Source organism: Artemia sp. Qi Xiang Cuo, chromosome 21 (genome assembly GCF_049724085.1).
Source record: "Artemia sp. Qi Xiang Cuo chromosome 21, ASM4972408v1, whole genome shotgun sequence".
NCBI classification, from domain to species: domain Eukaryota; kingdom Metazoa; phylum Arthropoda; class Branchiopoda; order Anostraca; family Artemiidae; genus Artemia; species Artemia sp. Qi Xiang Cuo.
Window position 1 is genome coordinate 12716225 of NC_142814.1, and position 15073 is coordinate 12731297.

Here is a 15073-nt window from a genome sequence, read left to right on the forward strand (position 1 = left end):
GCTTACTTATCCATTGTGTAACTGTAGTAACTTTTTCAGTCAAGAATTTCTATTCAATTACCAATTCAAAGTAGTTAAGCTTAATTCTCAAATATTAACTTTTTGAACCCAAACCAAAAGTAAAATATCAAAGAAGTGAAAAAAGTACACATCCAGTGCACCGAAAGGGTAGGAGGCTCAGTGACTGAGATGGTTGAAAGCAGAACAAACCCTTATACCACAGGGCAAACACCATATATGGGCATTGACCTACTAATTGGAGTGACGCAACACGCTCAGTGAATACAACCAGGACAAGATCATTGACCTCCAAATCACAGAGCTAGAAATACTGGGATAATAAGGTAACATCATCAGATAAGGAAATTTCACATTGTGAACATTCTTATCAGGGAGTTAGAAATACTGACCGGACATGATATCTGTTTGACACAATTTCTCCATGAGACATATTTACAAATTTGGAAGGTTTCATGAGAATTTAAAATGTATCTGTGCGGAGTTGCCAGAAAGTAGGAGACGTCAGAGATTAATTGACATTTTAGGGGATTTGAAAGTGGAAATGAAAAAGTTAAGACATCTCAGGGAATGCTAACTCTATCAAGAAATACATATTATTTTTTATTTGGGTGGCTCTCAAATGTGTTCATTATAATACACAAGTACCATTTGAACAGTGTTGTCAATATAAAATTTGCTCTAACATTATAGTATACTAAAAAGTTGATACTAAGAGAGATGCAGATGCCAAGAAAGGAATTTTAATAAAGAAATTCAGAACAATCCATAGAAATCCTTATAAATCAAGTAGTGAGATGATTATAGGTTTGAAGCATCAAGGATCGCAATCATCAATGACCCTAACCATCAAGGACCTCAACCTCCAAGAGTCCCCTATCCCCAACCTCCAAGGGCCCCCCTCCCCCCATTTTTTGTGTGCTTGAGACACAGAAGTTATTAAATAGAAAAGGTTTTTCAGCTAAAGCAGGGAACAAGTTTAAAATCTAAAATAAATATAATTAATCTCTATATTTAAAAAATTCTGGTTGTTTTCCAAATCATACCTGGACCTATACAAGATATAATTTGAGGCTTTTACCAATGACATTAATACTCGTCCAGACTTTTAACAAGGACATTAAATCTCGTCCAGACTTTTACAAAGGATATTAAATCTCGTTCAGACTTTTACCAACGACATTAAATCTTATCCAGACTTTTACCAAGGACATTAAATCTCGTCCAGACTTTTACCAAGGTCATTAAATCTCGCCCAAACTTTTATCAAGGATATTAAATCTCGTCCAGGCTTTTACCAACAACATTAAATCTTGTCCTTCCTTCTAAACTAGCTATAATTGTTACATTTAACCCTGTATTATTAGTATTTTAAATGATTTGCTGATAGCCTTGATGGAGCACTCTTCTTTTAAACTAGCTATAATAGTAAAATTTTACCCTATATTATTATTATTTTCAAGGGTTTTGATAGCCTTGATGGAGCATTCTCCTTCTAAACTAGGTACAATAGCAACATTATACCATATATTATTAGTATTTGCAAGGGTTTTTGGTAGGCTTGATGGAGCATTCTCCTTCCTAACTAGCTACAATAGCAACATTTTACCCTATATTATTAATATTTTCAAGGGTTTTTGGTAGCCATGATGGAGCATTTCCCTTCTAAACTAGCCACAATAGCATAGTTTTACCGTATACTATTGGAATTTCCAAGGGTTTTTGGTAACCTAGATGAAGCATTCTCCTTTTAAATTAGCTATAATAAAAGCATTTTACGGTATTATATTAGTATTTTTAAGGGTTTTTGGTAGCATTGATGGAAAATTCTCCTTCTAAACTAGCTACAATAGCAACATCTTACCCTATATTATTAGTACTTTCAAGGATTTTTTAGTAGCCTTGATGGAGCATTTTCCTTCTAAACTAGCTACAATAGCAACATTTTACCCTGTACTATTCGTATTTTCAAGGGTTTTGATAGCCTTGATGGAGAATTTTCCTTCTAAACTAGCTACAATAGCAACATTTTATCCTATATTATTATTATTTTCAAGAGTTTTGATAGCCTTGATGGAGTATTCTCCTTCTAAACTAGCTACAATAACAATATTTTACCCTACAATATTGACATTTCTAAGGGTTTTTGGTAACCTTGATGGAGTATTCTCCTTCTAAACTACCTACAATAACAACATTTTACCCTATAATATAAGTATTTTCAAGAGCTTTGGTAGCCTTGATGGAGCATTTTCCTTCTAAACTAGCTACAATAACAACATTTTACCCTACATTATTAGTAATTTCAAGGGTTTTGGTAATCTTTTTTCACTCCCTACATTAATTTACGACTTTTTGCATACCCCAACACCAAGAAATACTAATCAAAAGACATTATTATATTATTTCAGAACAAGTTCTTTTTTTTATATTTGTCCTAAACCTGTTTAACAAGTTGAAGTACTCATCCTTTTTCACCCCTTACATTACTTTACGACTTTTTTGCATACCCCAACACCAAGAAATTCTTTACAAAAGGTTTATTATATTATTTCAGATCAAGTTATTTTCTTAATATTCCTCCTAAACCTGTTTACAAGTTAAAGTACTCATCTTTTTTTACTCTCAACATTATTTTACGGCTTTTTTTTAATAAAGTTGGGTTTTAGTTTTCAGAAATGAGAACGTCCACGTTTAAAATACATCTGGTTTTATTTATAATATTTGATTTTCTAATAGTTGGGTTTTAGTTTTCAGAAATAAGAACAACCATGTTTAAAATACATCTGATTTTATTAATAATATTTGATTTTTTTTAATAAAGTTGGATTTTAATTTCCGGAAATACGAACATCCCCGTTTAAAATACATCTGATTTTCTTAATAATATTTGATGTTTTTTTAATAAAGTTGGGTTTTAATTTTCAGAAATATGAACAACCACGTTTAAAATACATGTGATTTTATTAATCTTTTCTCAATTTTCGCAATGAAAAGAAATAAGTTACAGATCAATTCTTAATTTTCTTAAAGAAATAACAAATTTAAAGTTCTGTTCTAGATTTTTCCATAGAAGATAGAAAAAAGTTATACTTTGATTGTGAATATTCGCCATGAAGATAAAAAGTTCCACTTTAATTCTAAGTTTTCTCAAAGAAGTGAAGAAAAGTTCAAGCTCTCTTCTGAATTTTCTCAAAGAAAAAATAAGCTACAGATCAATTCTCTTTTTTTCCAGAGAAATAAAAAGTTCCACATTAATTCTAGGTTTTCTCAACGAAGTAAAGAAGAGTTCAAGTTCTCTTATGAATTTTCTCAATGAAAAGAAATGTTACAGATCAATTCTATTTTTTCCAGAGAAAATAAAAAGATTCCACTTCAGTTCTGATTTTTCTCAAAGAGATGAAAAAAATTAAACTTATTTCATTTTTTAAGGTTAATTTAGACTAGGTTACGTGCGCCCACGTAAACTTGTCTAAATTAAACTTAAAAATGAAATAAAGCTATGTCAACTTTGCATGTCTCTCTCCTTTTGTATGCTTGTGGCTATAAAAAACTTACTCTATGCTTGCTTTTACATCGGAAGCGGCTTTCCCAGTGGTACTCCATGGTAGGTTATGGAGACTACCTAGTTTATTGCATGTATTAAATCAGTAATTTTCACTTACGGGAGGGATAAACACGGGCATCATATTTAAAAGAAGAAGTGAAAATGAAATATTTCAGGAAACCGTGTACACATGATAAAGTCTTCGCTGCCTTGAATGCTGACAAAGAGTTATATTTGAACTATGAAAAAAGTAGTAGTGGAGATCTTATTGAGGAGGTATGCCTACGTTGTCATGACAGCGAGGAGTTAAATTGCTTTGGAGTACCCAAGAATTTCCGTCGTGCAAATGGTGGATATGTGAGAGTATCATTTCCAGATAAATTACTGCTCAAAGAGAATGCCAACATAAACATAATAGTTGATGAAAAGGGTCAACTTCTAGCTAATGGTTCTGGTAACATGTTACCGGTTGATGGATCTTATCTCCATCTTTCCTCTGTCAGCATTCGAATGGAAGCAAAGGGAAATAGAAGAAATGCACACTGTTACACCAACATCATGAATCATATCTTGTGTATGAGCAAGAACTATCAACTCTGTAAAAAAATGTGATATTAGATAATGAAATCACTTTAAAAATAAAAAGGACACTGACAGACAATACCACTAATGAATGTACAGATAAATTAATGGAGAATAAAGCAAACGTGAACATTATTACTACCAATGATCATATGGTCAATGAATAAAATAATACCAAGGATGAAACGTGTATTGAACCTATATGTGACATCCCAGTAAAAATTGTATAAGACTCAAAATGGAATAATACTTATTCTAGTGGTTATGAACTAAAAGAAGCGAGTAAATCCAGTATCAAGAGAGAACATGATGATTTATTTTATGGAAGAGATTGCAAATGTCCAAAGTTGCTCAATAGTATTAATAATATATAATAATGTATGTAACATATCTTAATGTTTATTTGCTACACGTTGTTATTTCAATGAAAATATTTTATGCATTACTTTGTTTCATTTCTATTATTTTAGGATACGCTAGCATGTAAAACGCTTAGAATGTTTATTAAACAGTCGGAGATTTTTATTTTCTTTTGAAAAAATTAGAATTAGACTGTAACTTTTTTCTTTTCTTTAAGAAAATTCAGAAGAGAACTTGAACATTTTTGCACTTCTTTGAGAAAACTCAGAATTAAAGTGGAACTCTTTATCTTCATGGTGAATATTAACAATCAAAGTATACCTTTGTTGAATCTTTTACGAGAAATTTAGAACAGAACTTTAAATTTTTTCTACTCTTTGAAAAAATCAGAACTTAAGTGGAACCTTTTTATTTTCTCTGGAAAATTTAGAATTGATCTGTGACTTATTTTCTTTTCTTTGAGAAAATTCAGAAGAGAACTTGAACTTTTTTACACTCCTTTGAGAAAAATCAGAATTAAAGTGGAACTCTTTATCTTCATTGTGAATATTCACAATCAAAGTATAACTTTTTTTATCTTTAATAAGAAATTTAGAAAAGAACTTTAAATTTTTTCACCTCTTTGAGAAAAATCAGAAGTAAAGTGGAATCTTTTTATTTTCTTTGGAAAAAATGGAACTGATCTGTAATTTTTTTTTAGAAAATTCAAAAATAAAAGGAGGAACTCTTTTATTTTTGAAAAAATTAGAATTGATCCGTAACTTTTTTCACTGAGAAATTTTTCAGAAGAGAACTTGAACTTTTCTTTCCTTCATTGAGAAAACTCAAATTTAAAGTAGAACTTTTTATCTTGATGGAGAATATTCACAATCAAAGTATGACTTTTCTATCTTCAACAGAAAAATTTAGAACAAAACTTTAAATTTTTTATTTTTTCTAGAGAAAGTTAGAGTTGAAGTACAGCTATTTTCTTTTCATTGAGAAATTTTCGGAAGAGAACTTGCAGTTTTCTTCGCTTTTTTGAGAAAAGTCTGAATTAAAGTGGAACTCATTATCTTCATGATGAATATTTACAATCAAAGTATAACTTTTTTCTATCTTTTACGATAAATTTTGAACAGAATTTTAAACTTTTTAACCTCTTTGAGAAAAATCCGAACTGAAGTGAAACCTTTTTTTTCTCTAGAAAAAATTAGAATTGATCTGTAACTTATTTTTGAAAATTCAGAAGAGAACTTGAACTTCTCTTCACTTTATTCAGAAAACTCTGAATTAAAGTGGAACTTTTTATCTTCAGAAGAGAACTTGAACTTTTCTTCACTTCTTTGAGAAAACTCAGAATTAAAGTAGAACTCTTTATCTTCATGGCGAATATTCAGGATCATAGTATAAGTTTTTTTCTTTTTTTCTTCGAGAAAATTCAGAAGAAAACAAACTTTTTTTCACTTTATTGGGAAAACTCAGAATTAAAGTGCAAGTTTATATCTTCGGAAGATAATTTGAATTTTTCTTCACTTATTAGTGAAAAATCACAACTAGAGTGGAACTCTTTATTTTCATGGCGAATATTCACAATCATGGTATAACTTTTTTCAATCTTTGATAAGAAACTTAGAGCAGAACTTTAAATTTTTTTTACTTGTTTAAGAAAAATAAGAACTGAAGTGGAATCTTTTTATTTTCTCTGGTAAAAAATAGAATCGATCTGTAACTTATTAATTTTCATTGAGACAATTTAGAAGAGAACTTGAACTTCTCTTCACTTCGTTGTGAAAACTTAGAATTAAAATGGAACTTTTTATTTCTCTGGAAAAAAATTGAATCGATCTGTAATTTATTTCTTTTCATTGAAAAAATTTGGAAGAGATCTTGAACTTTTCTTCACTACGTTGAGAAAACTTAGAATTAAACTGGACCTTTTATTTTCTCTGGAAAAAATAGAATTCATCTGTAACTTATTTCTTTTCATTGAGAAAATTCAGAAGAGAACTTGAACTTTTTTCACTTCGCTTAGAAAAATTAGAATTGAAGTGGAACTTTTTATCTTCATGGCGAATATTCACAATTAAAGTATACCTTTTTTCTATCTTCTATGGAAAAATTTAGAACAGAACTTTAAATTTTTTATGTCTTTGAGAAAATTAAGAATTGATCTGTAACTTATTTCTATTCTTTGAGAAAATTCAGAAGAGATTAATAAAATCACATGTATTTTAAACGTGGTTGTTCATATTTCTCAAAACTAAAACCCAACTTTATTAAAAAAATCAAATATTATTAATAAAACTAGATTTATTTTAAACGGGGATTTTTGTATTTCCGGAAATTTAAATCCAACTTTATTAAAAAGAATCAAATATTATTAATGAAATCTGATGTATTTTAAACATGGTTGTTCTTATTTCTAAAAACTAAAATCCAACTTTATAAGAAAATAAAATATTATTAAAAAAACCAGATGTATTTTAAACGTGGACGTTCTCATTTCTGAAAACTAAGACACAACTTTATTTTTAAAAAAGTCGTAAAGTAATGTTGAGAGAGAAAAAAGATGAGTATTTTAACTTGTAAAAAGATTTAGGAGGAATATTAAGAAAAGAACTTGATCTGAAATAATATAATAAAGCCTTTTGAAAAGAATTTCTTGGTGTTAAGGTACGCAAAAAAGTCGTAAAGTAATGTAGGGGGTGAAAAAGGATGGGTACTTCAACTTGTAAAACAGGTTTAGGGGGAATATTAAGAAAAGAACTTGTTCTCAAATAATAAAATAAAGCATTTTGAAAAGTATTCCTTGGTGTTGGGGCATGCAAAAAGTCGTAAAGTAATGTTGGGAGTGAAAAAAAATGAGTACTTCAACTTATAAAACAGGTTTAGGAGGAATATTGCGAGAAAAACTTGTTCTGAAATAATATAATAAAGCCTTTTGAAAAGTATTGCTTGGTTTTGGGGTATGCAAAAAGTCGTAAAGTAATGTTGGGAGTGAAAAAAGATTACCAAAACCCTTGAAAATGTTAATAATATAGGTTAAAATGTTGTTATTGTAGCTAGTTTAGAAGGAAAATGCTCCATTAAGGCTACCAAAACCCTTGAAAATACTAATAATATATGGTAAAATGTTGCTATTGTAGCTACTTTAGAAGGAGAATGCTCCATCAAGGCTATCGAAAACCCTTGAAAATTCTAATAATATGTGTTAAAATGTTGCTATTGTAGCTTGTTTAGAAGGAAAATGCTCCATCAAGGCTATCAAAACCCTTGAATATACTAATTATATAGGGTAAAATGTTGCTATTGTAGCTAGTTTAGAAGGAGAATGCTCCATCAAGGCTATCAAAACCCTTGAAAATACTAATAGTATAGGGTAGAGTGTTGCTATTGTAGCTAGTTTAAAAGGAGAATGCTCCATCATGGCTACCAAAAACCCTTGAAAATACTAATAATATAGGGTAAAATGTTGCTATTGTAGCTAGTTTAGGAGAATGCTCCATCAAGGCTACCAGAATCCTTTAAAATACTAATAATATAGGGTAAAATGCTGCTATTGCAGCTAGTTTAGAAGGAGAATGCTCCATCAAGGCTACCAAACCCCTTGAAAATACTAATAGCATAGGGTAAAATGTTGCTATTGTAGTTAGTTTAGAAGGAAAATGCTCCATCAAGGCTACCAGAACCCTTGAAAATACTAATAATATAGAGTAAAATGTTGCTATTGTAATTATTTTAGAAGGAAGGACGATATTTAATGTCCTTGGTAAAAGCCTGGACGAGATTTAATATCCTTGGTAAAAGCCTGTACAAGATTTAATGTCCTTGGTAAGAGCCTGGACGAGATTTAATGTCCTTGGTAAAAGCCTGGAAGAGATTTAATGTCCTTGGTAAAAGTCTTGACAAGATTTAATGTCATAGGTAAAAGCCTCAAATTATATCTTGGATAGATCCGGGTATGATTTGGAAAACAGCCAGAAGTTTTTAAAAATAGAGAGTAATTATATTTATTTTAAGTTTTAAACTTGTTCCCTGCTTTAGCTGAAAAACCTTTTCTGTTTGTTAATTTCTAGGTCTCAAGCGCGGAAACAAAAAATGGAGGGAGGGGGCCCAAAAAAGTTCGAGAGAGGGGGGCCCTTGGAGGTTGGGGTAGGGGACCCTTGGAGGTTGAGGTCCTTGGTGGTTAGCGCCATTGATGATTGCGGTCCTTGATGCTTCAAATCTATAATCATCTCACTAGTTGATTTCTAAGGATTTCTATGGATTGCTCTGAATTTCTTTATTAAAATTCCTTTCTTGGCATCTGCATCTCTATTAGTAACAACTTTTTAGTGTACTACAATGTTAGAGCATATTTTATATTGACAACACTGTTCAAATGGTACTTTTGTTTTATACAGAACACAGTCCAGAAGCACCCAAATAAAAAATAATATATATCTCTTAATAGAGTTAGCATTACCTGAGATGCCTTACCTTTTTCATTTCTACTTTCAAATCCCCTAAAATGTCAACTAATCTCCGACGTTTCCCATGTTCTGGCAACTATGCACAGGTGCATTTTAAATTCTCATGAAACCTTCCAAATTTATAAACATGCCTCATGGAGAAATTGTGTCAAACACATATCATGTCCCGTCAGTATTTCTAACTCCCTGATAAGAATGTTCACGATGTGAAATTTCCTTATCTGATGATGTTACCTTAATATCCCACCATTTCTAGCTCTGTGATTTGGAGGTCAATGATCTTTTCCCGGTTGTATTCACTGAGCGGGTTGCGTCACTCCCGTTAGTAGGTCAATGCCCATATATGGTGTTCGCCCTGTGGTATAAGGGCTTCTTCTACTGTTGAACTTATTCTCGGTAAAGGTCGCAGTAACCTGGAACTTCTTGGGGGAGAAGGGTATCGAAACACGAAAAAAGACCACTTCCATGCCATTATATTTCATCGGCAATATTGTAATTGCCTTTATATTTCATTTTGGCATTGTAATGAGAAAAAAAATCGTAAGTTTGGGGTACCTGTACTTTTTTGTACTTGTGTATTTAATATACAAAAAAAAACATTAACACCCAACAGAGAGCAGAGCTCGTAAGGTTAAGTGTGTAAATAATAGGACACAGACAAAACTAAACATCTCGTCATAATAATAACAATAATAGCAAAAATTAACTTGATTAACAAAAAAAAAAACAATCCCAAAATAAACTAAGAAACCTAAGGAAGAAAAGAAAGGAAAGGAGAAAAGAAATGCTGGGCAGGGGGGGGCGTGGGTAGCCATCCCATCGCGGGGACAAAAACAAAACACAAATAAAAATATAAATTTTAATATTCCATCATCAATGGTAAATAAACAAAAATTGAAAAAACAATCTTTAATATTTGTTTCTTTAAATTCAGTTGAGATTTTTGTGATGGATCAATCTGAGTTTTATCAACCTGATGGAACAGCAAAGCTAGCTGTGCTGCATGGACAGCTTTCAGGTTCAGCTTTTTACCGACTTTCGTCACATTATATCTTAGTCTATCTGTTTCGTTAATTTCATTGTTGAATAGATGTAGTGTATTATCTCTTCTTTTCTTTGTTATACTCCACAAATGTCCTAGTTGTATATGACGAGGGTTAAATGCATCATTATTATTATTTGCGACGCTTGTAGAGGATGCTCTGCTAAAACTAGGCTGCCACCATTCCCAAGTCAGTTTTTTTGTGATAGTTGTTTTATGTTATGTTTTGTGATAATATTTTTAATGGTTTTACTTATTGATTAATTGTTTACTGATTCAATTATCTTATTAATTGTGTAATTAGTGGTTTTTTAATACTGTATGTTTGATGATGTTAAAACATTGATGTTTAATTTTATGTTGATGTCTAGTTTTGTTCATTTTTTTTTCAATTACTCAGCCAGTGTCATATATTTCTGTATGACGTGGGTTATAAATAAATTATTATTATTACCCAGTGAGGCTTTGGACACATCTAAGCAAGTTCCCTCTATCCACTCTTACGAAAAATTAAGCAAGAAAAACGGGCTTTAATTTTTATAAAACAGTGAATACAATAAAATAAACACTTAATTAAACAAACATACTCCGAATATTTCGGCCCCACGTCCGGAAGCCTTTCTCAACGGAGAAAAAGAGAAAATGAAACAAAAAATGTTCGTTTTAAAAAACTTAACTTAAATCAGAATTAAACACGCTAAACAAATAAAGAGAAAGAAAAAAAACAAAAGAAAAAATATACATACATAGAAACAACGCTACAGTATTAAATATAAACTTCCATGTAGCCTACTGGCTATTGAACAAAATCGAATGTTCATAATGATTCAAACTTCCCTCCTCATAATATATAAATAGAAATCTATCAAAAATAAAGATTATATTTATACTCAAACAAAATCAGTAAGAGTCAACTAACCCCCTGCCCATGTCCCCTAATTAAATCTCATGAGCTCATTAACCAATTTTTGAACTATAAATTGAACGGATTCGTTGACTTGCAAGCTTAGCTGCAGTTCGTTTACTTTTCCCAGCATTTAACCCATTCTAACCTTTGTTCGCTAGGTCGTCTTTCGTTTCATAACTATTATAAAATCAGTACTGGTTGAATATCTTACCTGTTTTTTTTAATTAAACTATTATAAATTGAATTGATCCTAAATTCCCCTTCATCTCTATTGATACTAATACCCCAATATATTATCTTTTTTATTTCTATAATTTCGTTGAAGCTTTGTAAAAGTCTACAGACATATCCACGATTTTTGCTCCATGAAACAAAATGCTGTAATGAGAAAAAATAAATGTATGTTCTGCAACAATTGCATCGGACCTCTCCGGTGTTTTACTTTGTTTTAAGCAGCAATCTATGGCGTTCCTGTGTTGCCATAGCCTATTTTTTAAAATCTGTTGAATTCTTCCCCCATAAAATTTACCGGAAGAGCATGGAATTTTGTATACTCTCTTTTGCATATTTCTCGGTACTTTGTCTTTCCCCTCATTTAACAAAGAGCTTATAAGGTTTCCTGCCTTAAATGCTGTTTTTATACCATGTAGTTTTAATCCTTATCTTATTTTTTGTGAAAATATTGGGATTTAAGGTAAAGTCACACAATTTTTTTCTTGATGTGACATATCTTCTTCTAATATTTCTGGTTCCATCAACTTTTTTTCAATTATTTGAGAAATCATATTTTCCGGATAGCCATTACCTACTAGAATATCCTTAATAAAAATTAGTTCATTGCTTATGTATTCTGGTGATGCTAATTCTAATACCCTATCAACTAAAGAAATAACCACACCCCTTTTTACCTGGATCGGATGATTTGATGCGAAAGACAAGTAACGGTTGTTATTAGTCGGTTTACGGTAAATTGAAAATGCTAATTTGTTATTATTTCTATGGATCAAAATATCTAGAAACGGTAACTTATTCTCTGTTTCCTTTTCAATTGTAAAAATTAATTCTCCTCCCAAATTATTTAAATGTTCCAAAAACCTTCAATTTGTGATTCCCCATAATTCCAAATAACTAAAATATCATCCATATATCTGCCCCAAAATTTAGGTTTTAAAAAGTGTGTTTCTATAGCTAAATTTTCTACATACTCTACATAAATATTTGCTAACAACGGAGTTAAAGGCCCCCCCATTGCCAATCCCCTAATTTGATGGTAAAAATTATCTCTACACGTGAAATAATTAGTATACCTGCTAGTTATTGTAACTAAATTTAATATAGTTTCCAGTTCGATTCCCAAAGATAATTCTTCTATCTCATTTTTATGTTCCTCAAATTTTTTGGATAAAATACTAAGCGAATTATCGAATGGAATATACGTATACATGGATCTTATATCAAAACTAAACAATCTAGATTCTTCTGATGTTTCTACAGTTATAAGTTAATCTTTTAAGAATTCTGATTTTTATATATGAATCCTCGAGATATAATAAAGGTATAAGTGGCATTGCTACCCATTTCTCGATTTTTACCGTTGGTGAATTGTTTTTTGATATCCTAGGTCTTAAAGGGATACCTGTTTTATGTATTTTTGGCAAACCATAAATTCTTGAGCTGACTGATCCCCTTGGAAAGAACTTGTAATACATTTGTGGTGTGATACTTCCATTTGTTTTAAGGTCTTCTAAATCCTTTCTTAATTTTTTAACGTACAATTCAGTTGGGTCTGAGTTACGTTTTTTATATGTTGAAGTATCATTTAGAATTGTTTCTATTTAGACTTTTACAAAGCTTCAGGGAAATTATAGAAATAAAAAAGATAATATATTGGGGTATTAGTATCAATAGAGATGAAGTGGAATTTAGGATCAATTCAATTTATAATAGTTTAATTTAAAAAAAAAACAGGTAAGATATTCAACCAGTACTGATTTTAATAATAGTTCTGAAACGAAAGATGACCTTGCGAACAAAGATTAGAATGGGTTAAATGCTGAGAAAAGTAAACAAACTGCAGCTAAGCTTGCAAGCCAACGAATCCGTTCAATTTATAATTCAATAATTGGTTAATGAACTTGTGAGATTTAATGAGGGGTTACGGGCCAGGGGTTAGTTGACCTTTATTGATTTGGTTTAAGTATAAATATATTCTTCATTTTTTGTTTTTTTAGATTTCCATTTATATACTGTGAGGAGGCGAGTTTGAATCATTATAGACATTCGATTTTGTTTATACGCCAGTACATGGAAGTTTTTATTTAATATGGTAGCTTTGTTTCCTATTTATTTATATTTTTTCTTTTTTTTCTTTTTTTTTTATTTCTCTTTATGTGTTTGGTATGTTTTATATTGATGTAAGTTAAGTTTTTTTAAAAGAAGATATTTTGTTTCATTTTCTCTTTTTTTTCCGTTAAGAAAGGCTCCCGGATAACCATGCAATATATTCGAAGTATCTTTCTTTAACTAAGTGTTTATTGTATTTTATTTTTTGCTTTATAAATAACTAGAATCCGTTTTTCTTTTTTAATTTTTTGTGAATGGAAAAGCAGTGTGGTCTAAGAAATTATTTACTACCCACTCTTATTTGAATGTATAATTCACAATATGTTATAACCACTTCTTATACAATAGTTGGCAACATATTGCTACACATCTCCTTTTTTATTCATTAAAAATTTGAATTATCGAAAAATTAGTTCAAAATTTTTCCCTTTTTAGGAAAAAAAATCTATTGCCATATCAAACCACCTTAGAAATCATCATTGCAACTGCTCAAGACTTGTTTGTTGCAGGGAGTGGGTTTCGTATTTTCTTGAGGCTGAAGTTTATATTATATATTATATATTCTATATATATATTGTATATATTAAACAGCAACATCATCCGCTCTTACCAGTCTCCCATACTCTTAGGTCCAACATGGAGCTGTTAATCTTGCTATAGAAAATGAGACGCTATTATTTTAGAACGTTAGTAATTTTGATATTTTTATATAAAATTAATTACCAAAAAAATATTGATGTCTATGGGCAAACCCCTTCTCTGGAGTCAGGATTTCCCCTTTCCAAAATTTTCATTGATCAGAAACTAGAATCACTGTAAAATAGAATGGCATTTTGAATAATCTAGTTCGCTTTTTTTAACTTTTTTTATTTTGAATATAAGGATACGAATTATTTCCATAAAAAACCTATTTTACTTCAAGATTTTTTGTGTTCTGCGATGTATTAAATCTATAGTATATGCTTAAATTAATTTTTTAAGGTCTAGTCTAATTTGGTTTCTGAAAAAAAGAAATATTAAAGATTTGACAATAGGCCTGACCAATATACGACTTCCAACCCAAACACAGCCCAAAAGTTCTTGCACCACAGACGAAAAGATTTTGGTACATAGTCACTATCCTTTCAACCACATATAGTCAATATATTAAGATATATTATGATATAGTTTTCAGAGGGGGGAAAGGCATAAGCAAATTTGTGTTTATAATAATTCAGATAGCAACTTAAAAAAACTATACGACAGTAATAGTTAATAATTTGTCTGTATATGCTTATCGCCCTGAATTTTCCGATTTTATTACTAGATTAAAAAAAAAGAAGATAAAAGTAAAGAGTGATATTGTAATTTAAAATAAAGAAGAACTATCCTGTATATGTAAGAGGCTGCTATTCTTCCAAATCCCTGCTGTTTAAGCTCAAATTTGTATTTTTTTTTTAAATTCATGCAAGGACTTTCCTGATGAATCGTTCATGACCTAGAATGCTCTCTCACTAGAAGCATACAATGAAAACCTTCTTTTCTTTTATAATGAGTTTATTTATTCGCTTTAGCTTTGAGCAATATAATTTTAAGTTTAAATATTTCAAAAGGATTGCAGTAAATAAAACTTGCCATTACCAACTGGCTATTTTGTTGCAATTTAAAAAGCTTTCAAGAAAGCACTCAACAAAATCAAGTACAAACAATGGTGTTTGAAGAGTGGCAGCTCCCCTTGCATATTGGGTTTGGAGTGGCAGCTCCCCTTGCATATTGGGTTCTATTCCTTTCCAGTTTTAATACTACTCATTGTCTTCATTTGAATATAAATTTTTTTTTTA

At 30.5% G+C, this 15073-nt stretch overlaps 1 protein-coding gene across 1 annotated transcript in view; it reads right to left on the reverse strand.

The window, feature by feature from the left end:
• LOC148939248 (mitochondrial glutamate carrier 1-like) overlaps positions 1-15073 on the reverse strand; it is a 106139-nt gene that overhangs the window by 78372 nt on the left and 12694 nt on the right. The window lies entirely within an intron of this gene.